Below are 20461 nucleotides of genomic sequence, written 5' to 3' on the forward strand. Positions count from 1 at the left end.
GCCATTTTGCGAGTAGAGTTGAATTTGAAGCGAGTGAATTGGCTCTAACGTTAATAAAATGGTTTAAATACTAGTAAGTTAAGTGAATGATTTTTCCCTGTAGGTTAATAAGTTCAATAGTGAGTTTCGAAAAAATTTTCGAATTATAAAAACGAATTGGAAGTTAGTAAATTGATTCCTTTACATGTAAATAAAGTACATGTCAGCCAATTTCGCATTTCGGAGAGCACGATGCATTGGAAGATGTTTTGGTTATTGCATCACAATAAAGTCATTTCTCCTTCCACTAACATCATTTTTGGTACCAAATGGTTGTACGAGTTGTAGATCATCTTTCAAAATATTACGATTAAATATTAAAATATTACTATTATTAAAAAAATTTAATATAATGAGGGTCTAACCTGGACATAGTTTAAGTTACGTAATAAACAGTAAGCCCTAAGGTTCAGGGCACTCCGATCGTATGCAGAAAATATACTGGGCAAGGAATGACCTTCAAAGCTAAATTAATCGACGTATTGAGGCCAAATCACAGATAAGTTTTTTGAGCAAGTGGACTGAAACTGATGCGTAAATTATCACATTTATGCGGCCCAAGTTTGAATTTTCTGAAAGTATATTTGTTTTATGATGGCCGAAAGCTAGGACTTGGGAGTGAAATTAAGTTAAGGAGCATGTGCAGTCAAAATGCGAAATTGGCTTATCATCATTGTTCAATCAGCAGTCATAGATATTTGCATTCACAATTAAATAAAAACGGTACATTAGAAACGTCTACTAGCTGTCACTATCACTGCCACAAGCAACACATTTCCTATCTTTGTCATTTAAATGTCTAGTTGCAAATACTTCGAACATTGAACTACCTATTTCTAAAAACGAACTCAATGAAAAACTACTCTGGATTCGATTAACAACATGCAAATGGTAACAAGACAGTTTCACGTTAACGTAGTGCATCATTGCAATAACAGTCCTGGCTTCTACAATTTCATGCACTCACGCCTCTCGTCAGCTTGATGTGTCTATATCTGCACAAATGTCCTTTTACACGATTTGGTGGCTCATTGCCGGTGTGTGCTGATCCATGGGTGTGGCAGTGTTACGCAGCTTCTCAGCAGAAGTGAGTTTGAAGTCCTGGTTCCTGGTTCCTTGTTCCTTGTCTCGGTTCCTTGTTCCGGTTCCGTCCTGGTTCCTTGTTCTGTAACAACAGTAAAGACAAAGTGAAATTAATAAGTGGGAGATTATTAATACGTAAGTATAGGTGATTAAGTTAATGAGCAACCTGTTAGGAGGCATTATAACAGATCATATCAGTCAACTCATTTATGGATATTTCATATAATTTACATTTCTATTAGGACTGTCATTGATACCAACGTACGACATCGATATATATCGATATCGAAAAAAATTCCAGAATAGCGATCCGATACAATAAAATAGTATTAGTAAAAAACAGTTTTGCTGTAGTGTTGTTACCTTACACCTCATAGGTTATTCTGCTGAAATATGAAAGGGTATTGTTCTCTACTGCAGGTTTGTTTTTAACAAGAAGGAGAGTTTGGTGCCTGACAATGCCAACATATTAGTTTCTCTTTACACTATAACTATTTATATTACACGAATCGGATCGAAATATTTTCATATCAATGACAGCTCTAACTTCTTATGTCTGATCTCAACTATAACAGTTCAGACAGACCAAATAAATTTATTAAAACCATAAAATATAAAATTTTGATAATGACAAAAAACTCCCTTACTCCCTCTCCATCCACTCTGTCTCTCTCTCTCTCTCTCTCTCTCTCTCTCTCTCTGTCTCTCTCTCTATCTCGACACACACACACACATGCATGAATGCACGCACGCATACATGCACACACGCACACATATATGTATACACCCACTATTCCTCACCCTCTCTCAAACACTCTCACTATATGCTGCTCTGCTCTATATATTTACTCTGTTACGTGCCCACAAGACACGCTCTTCCCTAAGACATGGACATGAACTACTCACTGTGTATTGCTGGTCGAAATGATAAGCATGCATGGTGTTTAAATCTTGCTCCAATCCCAGCCTCATGACTCAACACTCTGCACCAATTATCCCTTTTCCATCTGAAAACAGATACCTTCAAAGTGACAGAACACGTATAGAGTTGGTTGAAATTGGTGAAAATTGTTAAGTTTGGTTCTGCCAACCACATGTCTTATATTGATCATTGAATTTGACACAAGCACGATTATATCTATATATTGCAACTGACTGAATGAGATTTGCTTGTGCTGTAATATCTAAAAAACAAAACAAGTTACCTATGATCAGACATTCCTCTTTTGCTTCCTCTTCATTGTAGAAGTCATCATCTTGGTCGTTGCCCACATCGTCATCATAGTCTATTTCTTCTTCTTCTTTTTCTTCTTCGTTGTCGTTCTCGTCGTCAGCGGCGTATCCTTCTTCATTTTCATTTTCTTCTGCTTTTTGTTAATCTTCTTCTTCTTCTTCTTCTTCTTCTTCTTCTTCTCCATCTTCCTTGGGTCACTAGCAGATATTTAGCTGGAGAAAGAGATTTACCTTCTTTGATGTGGATTATCTAGTAGAGCAGCACTCATTTAGCTATGTTTCTCCTTCACTCCAATATTGTTATGTTCAATGCTGTGTTCAGTCCATCTCCACTATATTAGACATCTTCACCGTATAAACCCTGGCACGGGAGGCTAAACAGGTGCTATGCCTTGCCTAAGGACAACCTGCAGCTAGGGAGGCAAAGGAAGCTTATCTCCTCACTAGTGACAAAGTCACTCCCTTCTCCAAGCAAACTTACTGGGATAAAATGCCTTGCTCATGGGCACAAGAGAAGTGATCAAGGTTGGACTTTTCAGCCTGAAGTCCTGAGCGCCACACACTTGGCTACTGTTCTTCCCAGGTGGTTCTTGCATGGCGATGACGCTGTCTCCATAAGTAGTTAACGTCTCGTAAGTAGTTAAAGTCCCCAGCGCGCGAATCGCGTGAGTGCGATGCCACGGGAGCGACCAACTCCCCAAAAATTTAGTCCCAAAATATGGCAGCACGTATAAGATTGTAGCTAGGTAGATATATAACCGCTATATATCACATATGTATTTATATATACACGTACACTGTATATTATATACCCTTGTAGCTAGGACATGAATATTATAATTGCGGTGAGTACAGTTGCGCGCTACGCACGCCCTACGTATCGCTAAAACCTATGCGATTGTGCCAGAGTAAACCTGCGAGCCGGACACCCCAACCCTAACTCCCACGCTCGTGGGAGGGGGGAGGTGTGATTTCCCATGCTCTGACCAGCAAAGTGTTGTCTCACCCCCCTGGCACACAAGAACGTAAAATAATCCTGACCCACCCTCTGAACTTGATTCCTAAATGGTAACTGTCGTCGGAGGCCACGCGCTGGTGATTGTCACGATGCTGCTAGCCCTATATTGAATGCTTAATGTAGGGGCGGTGCCCGCATCCGCGGCCGGTGCATCACTACCTAAGGTACAGAGTTGCTATTATATATGTATGCTTGTACGCTGCTGGCCAATCGAGCTAGCCAGATTATGTGCACGTGCTGAGAGGTAGCGGTTTGCACCCTCCATCCGTTAACATTTATTTACAAGTAAACACCAATTGGTGTTGGTCGTAGTGGAGTTGGAGATGAAGTTAGCAGCTCATCACTGGATCATCTCTTTGCTGTTTTTGTTAGTCTTTGTTGATGGATCTCAGATGGAGGGAAGCATACACTCAATGGTTGGTAAAACTAAAACGACAACTTGTAGTTTGGGTGAAAGAGGAAGCTCACCCTCTCACTATGTATGGACTTATGAAAGTCTCTCCCCTTCCATAGGATATATACATGTGTCGTACATGTCTGCATATATATCATGGAATCAGGTATCAACTTGGTTGGGTAGTCTTCGTCTGTGGGCCAGCAAGGTTGATGTGATGGTGAGTCATGAGGTTGCATGCAACTGGTATTAGAACCAAGCAATACTCTTCATTTTTCTTGACTGGTGACGAAGTTCCATCCATTGAGGTTCCCACTCTAAAGCTTGTGTTCCGGATTGGTCCAAGGTGACATTTCGACCCTGTAGTGAGTCGATAGATAGATCTGCCTCCATATGATGTAAGCTGGACAATGCTCCGATTAGTTAGCTCCGACTGCGACGAACAAGTCCCAGCACACTCCACTACTGTGTGCCCATCTCTGCTGTCTACCATTGTACTAATATGTCTCTCCAGTTGTATTCCTTATAGTAGCACCAGTCACATGTGAGATTGTCTGTACATGGTGCAGCCTGTGAATCACAGAAGTGGATTAGTAAAGAGCGTAGCTTATCGTCCCGACTTACACATGTTGCTGCCCGTTATCGCTGCTTCTCTCTCACACTCTCACTTTTATCTCTTTCATGCCCTACCTCCCTGTTCTCTAACTTTCTTTTTTCTCTGTCTCAATCTCTGCCATCTCTCTTTATTTAGTAAAAAAATGTAGTAAGTTTTCAGTTATCTTTACCCATGCAGCCCTTCACCCAGCCACAGACTGGTCAAAACTGGGCACATCCTATGACAGAGTGAAGGGCTTCAGGGGCAGGGCTAGTTTGTAGTAACATAATAGAGCTCATCTTATCCTAACACAGTCAATAGAACTTCACTCTTCAGACACACTGCGGGTTAAGGACTCTCATCTTGAATTTCCATGTGTCACCAGAGTTCAGTAACACCCACGCGTCAAACCCTAGCACACATGTCACTAGCAGCTGAATAACCTGCATTGTAGTAACTAATACGCTTATTGTTTTATTGTTTTATTTGTATTGTGTAGCGAGTACCTACATTTTTTTATTTATAGCATTAATGAGCAAATAGCCTACATTACTGTTTTACCTGAAAGATATCACGCCAGAATTTAGCAACATTTTACAAATTTGAAATCGATAATGCACGCGTGAAACATGACATTGACAAATGAACTTCGGACATCATTCACAATCTGCATTATAGTCTGTTCAACAGCTACTATGCGATGCCGCACACTACAACATTTTTCGGACAAGCAAGACTCAGTGAAACAGTCTTATCTTTATTACTTTGTAGCAATATGTTCTTTTAGACATGTTTTAGCGATAGATCGCGCAACCCTGCAGAACAGGCGGGGCGTATCAGATGATTTTGTTTATCTTCACGTGTAGGTTTGACACAACGGTTTTGGGCGACGCCGGAGAATGCCGTGACTAGATTGTGTTTCTAATAAAGTACCTATATAGAGCTCCGAAGTGATGACGTCACGGTGGCATGACAACGAACCCACTGGTTCGAAACAATCATTGGCTCCATAACATTAACTGTGTGAAAATGGTGTTGTGTTTTGTACCCGATTGTAACCATCATTCTGAGAGTCATTATTCAGTGTTCTCATTAGGAACAGGCCACCGGCCGGATTGACCGTCTACTCTGCTGTTTCGGCCGGTTACAATTGGCTCAAGTATGATATTTTATTAAGGATTAAAACAAAATTTATCTGCTAAAAAGATCGACCACGGCACATTATAATACTAGTTCGTCGGGCGCGGATACAGTATTGCGAACACGCGCGGCACCGACTGAAATGGCATGTAACCGGCCATTTCATTGGTCCAACATGCAATTTCTCTCATCCTATAAGCGCTTGTCATTAAACGCATGCAAGCAAGTACTTAGACTGGACCCCGCCGTCGGCTCCACGAGTCCCAGCGAGGCCTAAGCCGAGAGGTGGGAACGACTATGGACGGAAAGAAACAGAAACAAACTCCGAAAATTCCAGATTTCTTCTTTAAGAAAACAAAAGGCGTTTAGGATATTTTCGAATATAAGTTTGTTTTTGTTGAGTCGAGGTTAGTTCAGTGATGCATGATGTTGGTCTTCGTTGAATTTGGAGAAATGAACTGTACTGACTACTACTCACTCCATCATTGACATTGATAATGATAGACTAGCTACGCCCTTGTGTCTGATTTATAGACAAGTGGCATGAAATGTTTACTTAATTTAGATAAATGTAGCTAACGTGAAACACCAGGATACAATGTAGTAGTCACGCTACCAAATGTTTTCAGCATATAATTAAATTAGTGATGTTGCCTCCAGCTACTAACTAACTGGAATTTCGCCTGCAGGGATTTCGTGAACAGTTCTAGTTAAACCAAAGTAAATGACTATCATTTTAGTCAGTATTAAATTTAATGTTATTAATTTCTGTGTGATTTCTGTGTGAGATGTGTCTGTTTACTGCAGCTCAGAATACACCAGATTGCATCTCAGAGCATCTAGGTTTTAACAATTTCTTGAGGGGGGACCCCCAAACCCCCTGCCAGCACACCGACACGGCCTGTTTCAAAAGCATTTGGGCCCGTTGCTATAAAAGATAATGAAAACCCTGCATTATTGCAGTTTTATAGATTCCCAAAGGATGGAAGTGACAAGCAACGATGGATTAAGTTGATAAGGTATGCAGATGTTTTTTTCTAGCCATTTTGATGATGAAATCAATATTGTAAGATCGACATGCTACCGATGCTTTACCGCTGTCTGCAGTGCACACATTCGTGTTTTAAGTACGCACAACACCACTTTCACGCAGTTACTGTTACAGAGCCAATGATTGTTTAGAACCAATGGATTCGTTGTCATGCCACCGTGACATCACACTTCGGTGCTCTATAAGCCTTATGGCTTATTGAACGGTGTTGCTGCGTGGTTCCTTGTGAATTGCACCTCACTTCAAGAGAGGCAGTAACATTCGACCGCTACAACCTGATTATTGACTCTAATCTTTATTTCTGTTTCTGTTTCTGTGAAACAATGATTTTTGAAAAAAAACTAAATTTGACATGTGAGGGCTGGTAAATTATGGTGAGGGCTGGTAAAAACTGCTGTTACCAATACCAGCCCTCTGGGCCAGTGCAAAAAATATGAATTTCATGTCCTGATATAGAACAATAAATTGTGCCCTAAAAATTGTTATATTCTGATGTTATTTTAGGGCCCAATAGCCTTCCATAGACAAAACCTGTGAATTCTGTCATGCAAAATGCACGACAACCTTTTCACTATTTACGGCCGTGTTACATGGAAAAGTAAAGAAATACCTAAAGCCGTCGCTTTATTAACATCTTACCTACATTACAAAACACTTGTCATGCAGTATTCTCGATCCTCTTTAATCCCATTTATTTTATTAAAACATCATGACATAAAAATTACGCAAACTTCGCTGCACACAAAACTGCCAATCTTGCATTGAACCGCACCGGAAAACGTCACAGCGATGATTTCATTGGCCGGTGAGAAATGTTGTTGTGCGGTTCAATGCAAGATTGGCAGTTTTGTGTGTAGAGCTAAATTACTCGACGTATTGTGGCCAAATCACAGATAGGTTTTTTGAGCAAGTGGACTGAAACTGATGCGTAAATTATCACATTTATGCGGCCCGAGTTTGAATTTTCTGAAAGTATATTTGTTTTATGATGGCCGAAAGCTAGGGAGTGAAATTAAGTTAAGGAGCATGTGCAGTCAAAATGCGAAATTGGCTTATCGTCATTGTTCAATCAGCAGTCATAGATATTTGCATTCGCAATTAAATTAAAACCGTACATTAGAAACGTCTACTAGCTGTCACTATCACTGGCACGAGCAACACATTTCCTATCTTTGTCATTTAAATGTCTAGTTGCAAATACTTCGAACATTGAACTACTGATTTCTAAAAACGAACTCAATGAAAAACTACTCTGGATTCGATTAACAACATGCAGATGGTAAGAAGACAGTTTCACGTTAACGTAGTGCATCATTGCAATAACAGTCCTGGCTTCAACGATTTCATGCACTCACGCCTCTCGTCAGCTTGATGATGTGTCTATATCTGCACAAATGTCCTTTTACACAATTTGGTGGCTCATTGCCGGTGTGTGCTGATCCGTGGGTGTGGCAGTGTTACGCAGCTTCTCAGCAGAAGTGAGTTTGAAGTCCTGGTTCCTGGTTCCTTGTCCTGGTTCCTTGTTCCTTGTTCCGGTTCCTTGTCCTGGTTCCTTGTTCTGGTTCCTTCCTGGTTTCTTGTTCTGTAACAACAGTAAAGACAAGTGAAATGAATAAGTGCGAGATTATTAATACGTAAGTATAGGTGATTAAGTTAATGAGCAACCTGTTACTGTTAGGAGGCATTATAACGGATAATATCAGTCAACTCATTTATGGATATTTCATATAATTTACATTTCTATTAGGACTGTCATCGATACCAATGTACACCATCGATGTATCGCGATGAATTTGCGTGCGATATCGATATCGAAAAAAATTCCAGAATAGTGATCCGATACAATAAAATAGTATTAGTAAAAAACCGTTTTGCTGTAGTGTTGTTACCTTACACCTAATAGGTTATTCTGCTGAAATATGAGAGGGTATTGTTCTCTACTGCAGGTGGTGTTTTTAACTAGTTTGGTGCCTGACAATGCCAACATATTAGCATCTCTTTACACTATAACTATACTGTCAAGGTATAGAAGCATAGCGCTGCTTCGGAGGAGACATATTGTGACCTAACTTCCTAATATGGACTACCGACTAGTGGTGCTGTATCTTTAGTTTATAGATGAGCTAGCTTTACTGAGCTTCCTGGTGAATTGAGTAGACATTGGATTCATTCTATCTCATTCTGTTCGTTCTATTTCATTTTATTCACGTTGCAATATAAATATATAGGTTCAACTCTTTAGGTGTATTCTTTCTTTTTAGTTGCTTAAACTAGGCGTTGCATTCCTAGCAGGGAAACATTAGTCCCATGCAAGCTAGCGTCAGGTGTACTAATTTAAGTTAAAAATTACAGCAAAGGCTACCATACATGCCAGAGACATTAAGATACGGCTACCGTACCCGTAGCCACTGCCTAAATGAAACGGCCACGACTGAAACGGCGGGCATGCTGGTTTCACTGACTCTCTTCACGTAACTCTGAGGTCTAATCACTAGAGACCATGGCATTGGCATTGCCTGATCAAGTGACAAGTGCCATTAACCCGACCAGGCTGGGTGACTAACGTCAATATACACAGTTACCTAACCATAGGCATAGCAAAGACCGTTTCTTGGAGCTAAAGACGTAAACTAAAGACTGTGCCATATGCCATGGCATATGAATATATGCTAATATTATAGTAATGCTAACTTATCACTAATAACCAACTAATATCATGGGGCTAAAGAGAAAGCTTACCTCGTAACTATAGAATGACTAAAGTATCTCAATTTTTCATACCGAGTATAATACAGCTAGTAATTTGTCAAAACAATTCATACATTCACGAAGACATAAGCAAAAGGTTGAAAGCTTGTTTCGTCGCTAAAATGACGTCACAGTGTCGTCATGTCCGTACGGACTTCCGTCTTATAGATCTTTCGACATGCTGTCGACTGCTTGGTCTGCAGTTTCGCGCGTTATTTTTTGTTTATGTATAGCCTCCAATCAGAACAGCTTATCAGGCTTTGTTCTAACCAATCCGGATCAACTGGAAGACAGCTTCGCGGTTTTTCGATCTCTCCGTGTGGTAAATTCTATCTCTTATTTTATTTTATTTATTCATTCATTGACTTCATTTTAGCGACTTATTAATAGTAGTAGTATCAGGAGGTAGTATTAGACTTAATTGTTACTTAAACTGTTAACTGTTACTAGTCTATAGCTCCAAGAAACGGTATTGCTAGGGTTAGAATACCCCTGTAGGCTGTATATTGACGTTAGTCACAGTCTGGTCGGGTTACTGTTGTTAGACTGTTAGTGTTAATTAACTGTTAGTGTTAGACTTATTAGACAATTGTTAATTAGACTTAACTGTTAGACTTGTTAACTAGACTGTTAACTGTTAGACTTGTTTTTGTTAATTAGACTGTTTACTTAATTGATTCCTACTATTCAATTCAATTCAATTCAATTCAATTCAAATTCAATTCAATTCAATTCAATTTATCGGATTTCACATTTTGAAACTTTAGCGCCCATCTTCAAACAGGTTCTTATTCATAAATACTATTGATAAGTTTTAGGGTCTGGGTATTAATAAGTATGTATAATTAGTCGCATATACCAGTACGTAGTACCAGAAATTGAAACAAAGATGGAGTAGAATGGTTGTGTTTTTGTGCTGTAATCACTGTGAAATTCACCGAGTGTCGAGCGGATTGGAGTCGAGCGCTTTCCTACCTGCTATATAATATATATTAACAGTCACTGTGCACAGTGAGCAATGGTGGCGTTAGTGTGTGTGCATAGAGCATTTACACGGAATTGACAGGAAACTGTCGGCAATAATAGGTGAAAGAAACATTATTGTCATTAAGAATTTTGTAGTACTATTATTATATTTCGTATTTATTTAGCATTATATTTTATTGAAACGTTTCAAGTGCCTGTGCATGGTCTATGTCACCCGGGGTACTGCCGGAACGTACCCTGGGTACGGTCCGGTATACTGGAACGTACCCTGGTACTATCTATAATATGCCGAACCGCACCTCGCCTACTCCACTAACGAGTCTAGGTAGTTGCCTACGCCTACTCCCTAACCCTAACCCGAACCCTAATCCTAACCCTAATCCTAACCCTGACCATATCAAATAGTGACCAGGGTACGTTGACCATATCAATAGTGACCAGGGTACCGTTCTGGTATACCGCGACCGTACCCAGGGTTACGTTCCGGCAGATACCCTGGCGGGACATAGGACCCTATGACGCCACTGGCGATATATATAGGCCGCGGATAGGCTGCCGTCTTATTTCGCCGGTTGCAAATCCACTTTTAGGGCACCTTAGGTATCACGAATGATGCACAGATTTCGGGGTATCACAACTGAGCACAGCAATTTCGTATTATCAAGGAAATGATGCAAAAACCCTAACCTAACCCTGACCCTAGCTCCAAGAAACGGTTTATATTATCGCTAGGGTTGAGGAGACCTAGACAATTGCCGTATACGGTATACACAATCCGTATCGACAATCTGTATTAGACAATTCCGTCGCCACAGCCTCGGTCGGGCTAACCTAACCTAACCCTATAAGCCAACCCTAACCTAACCCTAAGCCAAACCCTAACCCTAACCCTAAACACACTTGCTGCATACCTTATTAGCTAAGGTATATACCTTTATGCCTTAGGGTTAGGGTTTCTTGCATCATTCCTTGATATACGGGAAAGTCTGCTGCATCAGTTGATATACCACAGAAATCTGTGCAATCACTTCGTGATCACATAAGGTGCCTAAAGGGGGATTTGCGGCTGCCGCAGCTATTTTATGTACTAGAGCTACCACTGGCGTAGCTCTAGTACTATGCAGTGGCAGTAATGAAGCGCGCTTTAGTATACGAGCCTACCGCTGGCGTAGTAGTAGCTCTATACTATAGCCGCTTATGGTATATTAAACTGCCGCGGCAGCTACAGTTACAGCAGCAACAGCCAACTGCAACAGCAAGCAATACAGTTACAGCTACGGCTACGAGGCTTTACAGTGCGACCGAATATTCGTCCCAATATAACCTTTTTGTATATTTTTGGTGAGGTTATATTGGACGAGAACTGGGTCATTGAAATTTCTGTCGAGATCGCATGCAAGATGATGACCGTCGCGAATGCGGCCCGTAAACGCCGCTATATTGGCGTGAAAAAACCCTACTGTATTCCCTATCTACATGGCTTTACCTGCTGAGCTGAATGTGTATACATTCACGTCAATCGTTATTCACTTTCTTAAAAGATGTTTTCAGAAGGCAAACCGCTTCGTTCCACTTTCCTAAATCGATTCACCATTACAAACAATCAGACCAATCAGGAGCGAGTCTAGCGAGCCGTCTGCGAGCGCCACAGATACAAGCCGAGAACCAGGGCGTTGTAAGACTCACTCTGATTGGCTTCTGAAGGGAACGGTAGCGTTTTTTTCACCGGCCAATAGCGGGGTGTGACAAGCGGCATTCGCAGCGCATGCAGTTTTGCCATGGCGTGACTCGACGAAATTTCAATGGCGAACCGCCAAGTTCTTGTCCCAATATGCATATATCTGTATCTATCTTAAATAATAAAAAAAGGTTTATATGGCACAGAATTAATGCGTCTACAGCTTTTATCTCTATCTATATCTCTCTGTTGTAGCTACAGCTACATTAACTGGACGCAACCGGCGTCTATATCTATTCATCTATCTCTATTCTATGAACTTATATTATATATCTATGCTTCTATTATTAGTCAATAGGTGCGTCGTTGCGTAGCTGCAGGTGGGACTTGTTCTTGACTCCAGTCTCAGCGTTTCTTATGGCACATCTATAATGCTAACAGGTTCGGACACTAACCCACGTCGACCGACCTAGTCGGGTAAATGCTTGTACGCGTCGCAACACGCAAGCCGATGTACATTGTCTCTAGCAAGAGCGTGAGCCGGGTAACCAAGTCTACCCTTCGGCAAAAACTATATGGTGCTTGTGCCCAGCCGCCAGTAGACAATCGATAAAACCTGCACCTGTGTAATGCCCACCGTATGCGCCCACAGACTGCCGTGGTAGGAGACGGAATGCTGCAGTGAACTTCGGCACTGCCCGGCAAGCTGTGATCTGTACGCCGTGTAGCGCAGCTTGCTACCAGTTACAGGGCTGCTAAAAAAAAAATTTTTCCGCTTAGCCCGTCGGGCAAAGTGGCGTTATGAAACTGGTGCTCGAAGGCAAAAAGTCACTTGCCCAAAAACAAAGAAATTACATACGTTTTCTATTATGATTTAAATGGTTTCAAAAGCCAGGTTCAAAGGTAGTCACGATACAAGAAACAGCCACACAAAATTGTCCCTTTAAGGCTCACAATGCGCATCAAACGCTAATTTCTCCAGTACAGACTAGCAAATACTTCGTGTCTGCCATTAATCATACTACCTTATGGCAAATAACTCTAGCTTCGCTCCCATTCACTGCTCGTTGTCTTAATAAAAGTATTTTGAAAATACCTCCAATGTTGTTGAAAGTTCTCCGATGTTGTTGGACAGTTTCCCCAATCCACCTAGCCAACCGCCTGCAGCGGTGCGGCGAGGCTACAGCAGCTACAGGCCGCAGCCAAAAGATAAAAACATGCTGACGTCAATACGCGCTAGTTTAGCCTACATGCAGACGCGCTACATTGATCGCAGTATCCCAAAGTATGGAAAATGTAAAATATTAAAACGATAACATCCATTGCAAGGTGGGGTTATATCTTTTTATAGTGCATCCGAAACTATATTTCTATATTATTTACAGGTGAAGGCCGACGCTACCAAAATGCCGCCAAACATATTTCCACTCCTCAGTGTTGCCAGAAATAAACAAACACCATGTCCAGCGAAATGTCCCGGCTAGAAAGTTACGGAGGAGATTTTCACAAACCCAAAGGTAGATGTTATGAAACTATAGTAATCTGTTTGAAGTGAGGTCTGCCACATCACAGCGTGTGATTTCGGTGTATTAATGTCGAGGCCGATCCATGTCTGCCATGTCAAAAGACATTTCAACGGCAAAACAGTTATTAGTATTATGACTGCTGCCAATGCCCACTGGTGAAGCAGTGCCCTAAGGCTGATTGTCCGTCGTTTGCGGGCAAGTAGACAGGTCTTGCATGGTACCATTGCTCGGACCTTTGAGTTATTTATTTTCGATTAATTATTCTACCAGGTGATAGACAAATGTTCAAGTACGGCTGAATCCAGAATGAACGCATCTTTTTTGTCTGTCTTTGTGTTGATCAGATATCGATATATTCTCGTTTATATCTCTCTATCTATTTCAAGTTGTAAATAATATTGATTTAAATGCTCAAATTTTGAGTTGTTACCACAAAGACGTTCACATTTGAACTTGAAACCGATATTGTTTTTAAGATTCAATTCACACTGAACTGAAGGTCTATCTCTCTTTTAGCACCATTTGAACTCATCCAATTGTGCAAACTGTTTACACAAAGGATTATCTTATGGATGAATTTATTTATATAAAACAGATTTCTTTCAGTGTAAGTATTTACGCATCATAATATTTCTGTATCAAGCATTGTCTACATCAGCGTGTTTTGTTCAACAGGCAGAAAATATGTTAGCAGCATTATATGTCTATCCCTAGATCGGTAACATAGACTGTCGTGAAATTGTTGAAGCGAAATTTCCTGGTGTTATTAATATAATGAATTAAAAAGGTTCACACTTTCTCATGAAGTTACTTTAATAAGCACTAGCATACAAGCTCTTAACATGTGTAGTTATTAACAAAAGCAAATAATATACTCCATGTAACCATGTTATTTAAGATTTAAAACTATAACAAACGTTAAGCTGACAAAAATATTTGCTTTTTCGAGCGAGGTTGAAAACATTGATCACAATGACCTTTTGACAGCTACCAGAATTACATGAGACGCCTATTCCTCCAGTCAAATATCTTATTACATGTAGCTATTTATTATCATTTATGCTGGCGCCTAAAGAAAACATCATTACCATTATACATAAACTGCTGCAAACAGTGCCGCTGCTGTAGCAGTGGCAAATCCATTTACACTCAGCATAACTTGCATGATGATGCATAGCTCGTATCATCGTTGGGGCGTTGTACTCTTGGCAACCTAGTGCCATACTCGTGCGTATTGAAGTAAACATAGATTGACACTGTACGTGGTTGACTGTCGTACCCAAACTGTGGAGATCTGCACAATCTCAAGATGTGCAGCGGATTGCGCCTGCCTAAACTGCGATTCCCAGTTTGCTGACCAATTCAAGATTGGGCCAAACTGAAACACGTCGGTGATTCAACAACGCCCTCATAGCGATCAAGTGCGTGGCGTGACGTGGTGGAAAACTAGGAAGATATTATATCTCATATTATCCAATTAATATTATAATCATTAACCATTTAGACAAAGGGCCAAACACATTGAGGAAGAAGCCGTATACGAACCGTATAGGTTATGCATATAAACATTTAAATCTTAATAATCATATGTGTGCATGTCGCAAGCTGTTTACCTCTGTTGCCCAATCTTCCAAGATTGTTGCCCAAACTGCGGGATACGCGAAATTCCAAGTTTGTGCAAGCATTCCAAGCTTTGGGACACAACATTACTCAGTTACCTGTGACGTAATTTATTCCTCAGCGAGGTCAGAGTAACATTACTTACATACTCGGTCGCGCAGCAGTGTAACAAGACTAATGCTTTCTCCATGCCGTCACTGGCACAGGAAATATGTTGATGCCAGATCTGCTGGCTCAGCAACTTCCAGATGAAGCGAGCCTGACAAACCAAAATCAAAACGAGTTGAAGAACATGGGGCATTCCATCAAATTTGCCCTCACCATTGCAACAACATGGCGAGAAGTGTTGAAGAAGGCTGGTGAAATGTTTATGACAACTCCAGCCGAATCTTCTTAGTTTAGTCTTCAGCCTTATCTTGATCTAATTACTAATTACAAAGCATACATTACAAGAAGCAGTAGAAATAACGTAGCATAATGTTCTAATATGGTCAACAATGCCAAAACCTGTAGTCATTATATGCGCTTTCAACGCGTATTTCCGCGGTAGTCTGAAAGTGCATGTGTATTTATTTTCCTTACTCTAACATTTTTCATGTTTTGCTGTCATGCAAATTTAATCGTGGTATAAAGCTAATACAGCGGTTGTCACTCTGATTTGACAACAGTGTCAACTTTGGCTTTATGTAGGAAGCCGAACGGGAATGCTATCATGCATCGTTGAAATCTCGAAGAGAATCATGCGCGAGGATGCCTGAGCAACAAAGAGCGTGAGTAGTTGGTGTCAACAAAACAAGTACTAATGTCACGTACAAAGCAATACTCTCATTACGTCAAGCTGCTACATTTTGGTCGATTGTACCCTGAGAATGTCTTGTGCTTGGAAGCATTGCTGCTCGCCCAGTAGTGCTATTGCAATAGAGCTGTAAGATGATAGCTGATACGAACGTCTAACATGACGAAACAATCGAGCAAGTGTATTAGACGTCACAGATGATTTATAATGCTTGCCTCCACCAAAGTGCTGGGTTTTGAGGAGCAATGAATTTGCATCCAGGTGCAAATTGGATGAAAACATTGTAGATCACACTAATCAGATTTGTTCAAAGACTGGCTGTTACCTCATTAACCTCTGCCTCACATGTGAGCTCAAAAGACGATAAAAAGATATCATGGACAGTTACAATTTAACCTCATCACTCATGTAACAGCTAGCTTTGCATAGTTAACCTCTATCATGCCAACCTTGCCAGCTAAAGCAGAAATTTGATTCGGACACCGACTAATCAGCCAAAGGAAAAAAAGGAGGCGGTCGTAATACGAGCCGACAGAATTGCAGGAGTGATGCCAGCCCTGGCCCAGCAAGAATATTCGCATTGTAAGTATGCCTAGCATCCATTAATCAGGCTAACATAAATTAGTTTTGGCATAATAAAATCTAACATGGCGTTAACCTTTGCGGAGACAAACATTTTACAAAACTCTGTGACATGATCATGCCTATTCGTGATATTCCTACATTGGTCCCTGGATCTTGCTGGGAACTGGTCCATTGCGTTTGCCTCCACAGACAGCCCCACATAACAAACATCTGCTACAAAACACCTGTAACTTAGAGGAGCTTACTGACCTGCCTTCTCCTTCCATTCTACAAACTTCCTCGTCTTGATACTTTATTTCTCTCTCCCCCCTCTCTCCTCTCTGTGTCCCTCTCGCTCTCGCGTCTCTCTCTCTCTCTCTCTCTCTCTCTCTCTCTCTCTCTCTTTTCTCTATCTATCTATCTTTATATCTCTCTCTCCCTTCCTTCACCACTCTTCCTGCTCTACCCTTCCTTTATCACTTCAGCCATCTCGCCCTCTATCCTCTAAAATCACTCTAAACTCTCTCTCCAATAACCCTGCATTACCACGTCTCGCTTTCCTCCGTTCTCCCTTTATCGCCTTCCCCCTTGCTCCTCCCCTCTCCTTCCATCACTTCTACCTCCCCCTCCCCCCTCCCTTCTCCCTCACACTTTACATTCCGATCTGTCTTCCCCTTTCCTGCCTTCCACTTCGTGTCCCCATCTCTTCCCACTCCTTCAATCACTTCTCCCTCTTCGCCTCCCTTCTCCCTCCAACATTACTTCCGATCTCTCTTCCCTCTCCTCCATCACTTCCACAACCCTCCTTCCCCCATCAGGGTTATTACCACCAATGAGTATTTTGGGAGTGCCAGAAAAATATTTGGTAGTGCAATTTTTTTGCTATGTGTTCCACCAGGCTTTCATTTTTACAGGGCGCGATCGCGCTCGCGCCTCCAGCCGCGCACCATTAATTGCGCTGCCATGCGTGCGCGCATCATCGCCCTTCATAAAAGTGGTTGAAACGCGCACCAAAAGTCTGTTGTATTATGTTGAAATAGCGCTCCATTTTACAGGATGAGAATCTTCCGCGGAATCCGCCGGAAATCGCGGATTTCACAGTCCCAGGGTCAATTTTGTGGATTGAAACGTCTAAATCCGTTGAAGAAAATTTTAGGCGGGCGCTATAGAATCTACACGAACTTTTCATCTTTACAGCTCCACAGCCTGACTAACAGTACCTTCATTACAATACATTGGTATAGAGTTTGCTTGACATATAGCACGGCTTAGTTCACGTTGAGTCATTGTCAGACGTTGGCCAGTGTGTGCGTTATTTGACGCTGCAGTGGGTCTGTGGTTGCTGTAGCGCGCGTGCCTACGCAGGCCGATATATAAGTACGCGATCGATCGACTCGTGCTAAATCCAACGAAAGTGCGCGTCACGCGTAGGCCTTGAGGCTAGTTTCCCTGTCCATGAGCCAGTTGCGAATGGATCGCAGCCCCTGACTGGCAGTATCATTCTAGCCAAACTCTGTTCAGTAGCAAGAGAATGCAGCTTCATCACACCCTTCCATCTATCTTAAAACAATGCGCAGCACCGGTTTAATGGTGTGATTTTAGTGCGAGCCTCCTGCATTGCATGCCTCTTAAGGGGTGTGATTTTTTAATGCGAGCTTCTCCAATCATGCCTCTTAACGGCGTGTGATTAGGAGCGTGAAAGTCCCCTAGCTTCTAGCGAGAGTCATTAGTAGTCCTCCTGTACTTTCAAATCTGAAAAGCCTGTGTGTCTTTGAGATCAATAATTTTACGGCCGTGCTACACATTTTTGCCGTGAAAGTTTCAAAACTGACCGTGACAATATCACGGATGCACGGCTCCGCTGCGCTAATACGTGCCCCCCCCCCCCCACTCACCCCGGTCTCAGCTCGTTTACCTGCTCCCGCCCCGCGCGCCGACGGAGCCAAGTGAGGCCAGAGAATCGCAAGATGGCCGCACATGCAGTTGCCGAGCGACAAGCACCCCGAGCAGGCAGCAGATCCAGCGCCAGCTGGTGGCGCGATGCGCAGATCGGACGAAACGGCGCCGCCACCTGTGGAGCTGCGCCGAGCAGGAGCTGCAGCGCAAGCAGCTCAATCCGCGAAACGTCGGCGTCTCTGAAGCTGTCCTAGGCGGACATCGTCGCGAGACAGCAGAGAGTGTTGAGCGAGCGTCAGTAGGGCCTCGGCCCATGGCGCCCGTAGCGTGACGCACATCCAGGAGGGGGCCGCCTGTGCTAGGTCAAGCATCTCATGCAAGCTGCTATGTCGACAATGCCGCGCCGAGAGCCAAGGAGAGTGAGCGAGCGATACAGCAGGGGGCGCTGCGTGGGCGAGCGAGCATCCCAGTAGGGGCGCTGTGTAGTAAGCATCTCATGAAGCTGCCTAGCGACATCGTCGCCCGAGAGCGGCAAGCGAGAGCTGAGCCGAGGCCGATCACAGCAGCAGGGGGCGCTGCGTGGCGTGAGAGGCCCAGTAGCGGGGGCGCCGTGTGTTTAAGGTAAGCATGCTCATGAAGCTGCTAGTCCGAATCGCGCCGCAGAGCTCGGCAAGGAGCGTAGCGGTCGACGAAGCGTCTAGCAGCAGGGGGCCCGCGTAGCGTGAGCGAGCGTCCATACCCCGGGGGCGCTGTGTAGGGTAAGCATCTCATGAAGCTGCTAGTCGACATCGTCGGCCGAGAGCGGCAAGGAGAAGTGACGACGTGAGCAAAGCAGCGGGCGCCGCCCGTAGCTGTGAACGAGACGTCAGTAAGGGGGCGCTGTTTAGTGTAAGCATACTCATAAGCCTGTCTAGTCGACATCGTCGCCGAACGAGCGGGCAAGGAGAGGTCGCAGCGCAGCGTTAGCAGGCAGGGGGCGCTGCGCCCTGGGGGTGAGCGAGCACTCCAGTAGGGGCGCTAGTGTGGTAAGCTCTCATGAGCTGCTAGTCGACAATTCGTCGGCCCGAGAGCGGCAAGCGAGAGGTCGACGCCGAGCGTAGCAGCAGGGGCGCCGCTGTAGGGGAGCGAGCAATCAGTAGAGGGAGGCGCCTGTGTAGGGTAAGCAATCTCATGAAGTCTAGTCGACATCGTCGCGAGAGCGCCAAGCGACGACGGTGAGGTGCAGCGTCCAGCAGCCAGGGGCGCCTGCGGTGGCGGTGAACCGAGCCGTCAGTAGGGGGCCGCCCGCGGTAGGGGAGCGAGGCATCCAGGTAGGGGCGCGCTGTGTAGTTAAGCATCTCATGAAGCTGCTAGTCGACATCCATCGCCGAGAGCGGCAAAGAGAGCGCTAGAGCGACCAGCTCTAGCACAGCAGGCGCGCTGGCCGTGCGTGTGAGCGCAGCGTCAGTAGGGGGTCCGCGCGTTAGTCTGTGTGAAGCGAGCATCCAGTAGCGGCGGCGCGGTAGGTAAGCATCTCATGAAAGCTGCTAGTCGCACATCATCGCCGAGAGCGGCAAGCGACGAAGGTGAGCGAGCCGTAGCCCAGCAGGGCGCTGGCCGCGTGGCGGAGCGAGCGTCCAGTACGGGCGCCCGTAGGTGAGCGAGCGTAGCATAGGGGGCGCCTGCCGTAGGGGACGAGCCGTACTAGTAGGGCGGTGCGACATCCAGAAAGTACGCGTAATATGTACGCCCTGCATATAGAGGCCACATGTATACGTTTCGCAAGCTTCACGACTGCTACTCTACGTCACACAGTCCTGTCTAACGCTCATCTGCACGGTCGTGTCTTCTGACAGAGCACATAATGAAGATGCGATGACCTGCGTTGAAGATGATCCCACAACCTACGTGAGCTCAGCCTGAGCCGATCTAACGCACAAGTATCGACAGCTAGGAGCGTGTCTTTGTCACCAAGCAGCAGAGAGATGTCAAGATGCCATCAAGCATCGAACCAGCACGATCGAGGCTCTACAGTACACAGTTGAGGAACATAAGAGTAGCGCTCCACACTTAATTGCGCTGTGCTTACCACAGCTGTTCCTGCCGTCAATCGA

General features: G+C 43.6%; 1 protein-coding gene and 1 long non-coding RNA gene across 3 annotated transcripts in view; one reads left to right on the forward strand and one right to left on the reverse strand.

The window, feature by feature from the left end:
• Nucleotides 1-518: 518 nt before the first annotated feature.
• LOC106817526 lies at nucleotides 519-9619 on the reverse strand. 2 transcript variants are annotated; one of them, XR_001395069.1, is made up of 5 exons: nucleotides 9293-9619; nucleotides 3842-4337; nucleotides 2328-2568; nucleotides 2029-2129; nucleotides 519-1204 (listed from the first exon to the last, which is right to left on the reverse strand). It is a non-coding gene; the product is annotated as an uncharacterized LOC106817526 (long non-coding RNA). The 2 variants fall into 2 exon arrangements; XR_001395068.1 differs by lacking the exons at nucleotides 3842-4337; nucleotides 9293-9619 and having other exon boundaries at nucleotides 2328-2982.
• A 732-nt stretch (nucleotides 9620-10351) lies between these two features.
• The window catches only part of LOC106817525 (kinetochore protein Nuf2-like), a 16368-nt gene continuing 6258 nt past the window's right edge, over nucleotides 10352-20461 (forward strand). Inside the window, exon 1 of the mRNA XM_014822200.1 lies at nucleotides 10352-10387. The gene's annotated coding sequence lies outside the window, so the exon portion shown is untranslated. The remainder of the gene's footprint in view (nucleotides 10388-20461) is intronic.

This window comes from Priapulus caudatus, unplaced genomic scaffold (assembly GCF_000485595.1).
Source record: "Priapulus caudatus unplaced genomic scaffold, Priapulus_caudatus-5.0.1 Scaffold1756, whole genome shotgun sequence".
Classification (NCBI taxonomy): Eukaryota; Metazoa; Priapulida; class Priapulimorpha; order Priapulimorphida; family Priapulidae; genus Priapulus; species Priapulus caudatus.